At 39.7% G+C, this 2,488-nt stretch overlaps 1 long non-coding RNA gene across 1 annotated transcript; it reads right to left on the reverse strand.

Annotated features, from left to right (window-relative positions):
- Positions 1-579: 579 nt before the first annotated feature.
- On the reverse strand, positions 580-1,385 carry LOC118158867. Its single transcript, XR_004746919.1, has 2 exons — positions 1,339-1,385; positions 580-844 (listed from the first exon to the last, which is right to left on the reverse strand). It is a non-coding gene; the product is annotated as an uncharacterized LOC118158867 (long non-coding RNA).
- Positions 1,386-2,488: the final 1,103 nt, after the last annotated feature.

Here is a 2,488-nt window from a genome sequence, read left to right on the forward strand (position 1 = left end):
AAAATAATTTCAATAGACCAGAAAATTGTGTGGTCTAATTTATAACACCTACATCCTCTTTCCCTGCTCATTCAACTTCAAACAGCTTTATCAAATACTACATGCCACACCTTTAACACCTTCAACAACCCTTTTAACACTTTCTTTATCTTTATACAGCCTCTAATTTTCTAATGCCAGTGCCAAAGGCCCAGTCAGGGGCCAACTTAATTCCATACCTTTTCCCTCCAAGATGCTGAAACAACATATCAGTATTCAATATTTCATCCCATTTCCCTTCTCTCCTCAAAAACAACATTGATTGCAAGATAGTGTTATAGTCGATTGATCCATAAAGTGGCCATTTAGCTTATATAGTGGCCACCATTGACTGCAATACTTAATGGAAGTCCTCTTGCTTTCTGTGCCCCCAGTTCTAACTATATCCTTCCAATGTGCCAATATGAACCCAAGGAGGCTTTCTTTAAAAAGTCTTTGTTTTGGATATTACCCATTTCCTTGATTTCCCATTCCCTTTTATTTATTTATATTCGTTACAGTCCCTTGTTTCAGTTTCCACACAAACCTTTTCATTACAGGTTTTTACTATCTTTTCTTAATCTTCTTCCCAAATGTCCCAGTTCTCTGGGATTAAACTCTTCTTTCCACATACAAACTTTACTGTTTCAGATTATTAGTGAACCCCGTTCCAATCATAAATCCACAGGACTTCGGGAAAACACCTGAAGCACTCAACTTTCCGTCTTCTAGACAAACAATACCGCCTTTTTCACAAAATTTACATTTCAACAGGACCGAATTTCAAGCTGAATGCCAATTTTTCTCATGCACTTTGTTAGTAAACCTGTTGGTAAATGTTCACATAGCAACAGGTGTATTGGTAGTGAAACCAGTATTGCTACTAGCAATGTATACCATAAATGCTTATCTCATCTAAACAAGAAAGAGTTAGGATAAATATTATGGGTATCTGGGAGATTATTGCTAGGTGAATGAATAGTTTGAAAACTAAGGTAGATACCATAGAAATCCAATGTAACCAGTAAAGTATCTAAGTAACAGAAAAAAGTAAATAGAGATGAGTAAAGGGACCAATCAGATTAATAAAGGGGCTGTGATTATAGAAGATGGAATATACATTTATCCAATGAATATGAAGACAACTGATGATTACGAGTATATTATGCAAATGTATGTTTCTGAATAGTATAAATGTTTGTTGTGTAAACGAATCAAACAAAGTTAGATTTGGGAAGACATGTCCCTAACTTCCGGCACCTAATAAAAGCACCTTCATATAATCACTTTGTGGTTATGTCTTCGCGAACGCTAACAAACCCACACAAAACAAGGAATCACTCCTGCGTATCCATCAATATGGGGGTTTAAAAAGGTATCAAGGCCCCTTCTTACCAAATTCCCAGGACTCAAGCCCGAACCACCAAAGAAATGACTCTCCGTTCTACTGCTTTGATAATCAGTCAGGCCCCCCCCTCCCCCCGATACCTGGGAAACTGAGCAAACACCACAGCGAATATTCCAAATCTTCTAGATTGTTACTTAGATAATGCTCCCGCCTTTCTCCTTGTCACACTCAAAACATTTAAGAACAAAATAGGATTACAAGATACACTGCCGGGCCCGTATATTGGGCACCACCAATCAACACTTGGATAAAACAGCACTTCTTTTTGGTCTGTCATGTGCTTCGTTCGTCTCTGGCTGTTCCCCTCGCGGAGTATACGGAACTGTGGATCGGAACTCCGCACTTGTGATGCTGCGTCTTGCTCACAGCACAATCATGCAGTCATACAGATAGGCCCCTTGCATTTCTTGTTCATACCACAATAATATATAATTTAGAACGATAACCAATGAAACAAGTATTGTTTCTGACTGTGTTCTTAGTAGAGTGACACACTTCACAACGATACTTTGTTTCAAACACATACACTTACACAAATGCTTTCAACATGAGGATACCCAGACATCCACAAATAAGACATTCAATTATTAACACTCCAATAAATCACCATTTTGAGAGGCCCGCTTACCCTTCCCCTGCTTCTTATACAGTCATTAGCAGGTCCGTTCTGGCTCCCAAAACTGGGATGCAGCGGTAACCTCAGATTTGCTCGATCTACTCCCAAGATCGCTAGCGACCGCTCTATCGGTCAGCAAATGCTCCTAGACTACTCTACCAGTCACGAAATCTCCCTTGGCCAGCCTGTAGGGTACCCTCCTCCCATATGGGGACTATGCTGCACGCCAGATGTCTCTGCGTGATTTACCAGCTGCCCTGGCCACACATAATGAAACAAGCAAGCAAGTAGCAAATATAAAAGGATGATTAGCTAGCTAGGCAGTAGGATGAATCATTATCTAGGTATTAAGAATAGAATAGATTAGTTACTCAATATTATCTGTTAGTCAAGTGTGAAAAACACTCCGTAGCCAATAACTTAGGCTCAGGCGAGGCTCTCAGTGA

Source organism: Oxyura jamaicensis, unplaced genomic scaffold (genome assembly GCF_011077185.1).
Source record: "Oxyura jamaicensis isolate SHBP4307 breed ruddy duck unplaced genomic scaffold, BPBGC_Ojam_1.0 oxyUn_random_OJ58302, whole genome shotgun sequence".
Classification (NCBI taxonomy): domain Eukaryota; kingdom Metazoa; phylum Chordata; class Aves; order Anseriformes; family Anatidae; genus Oxyura; species Oxyura jamaicensis.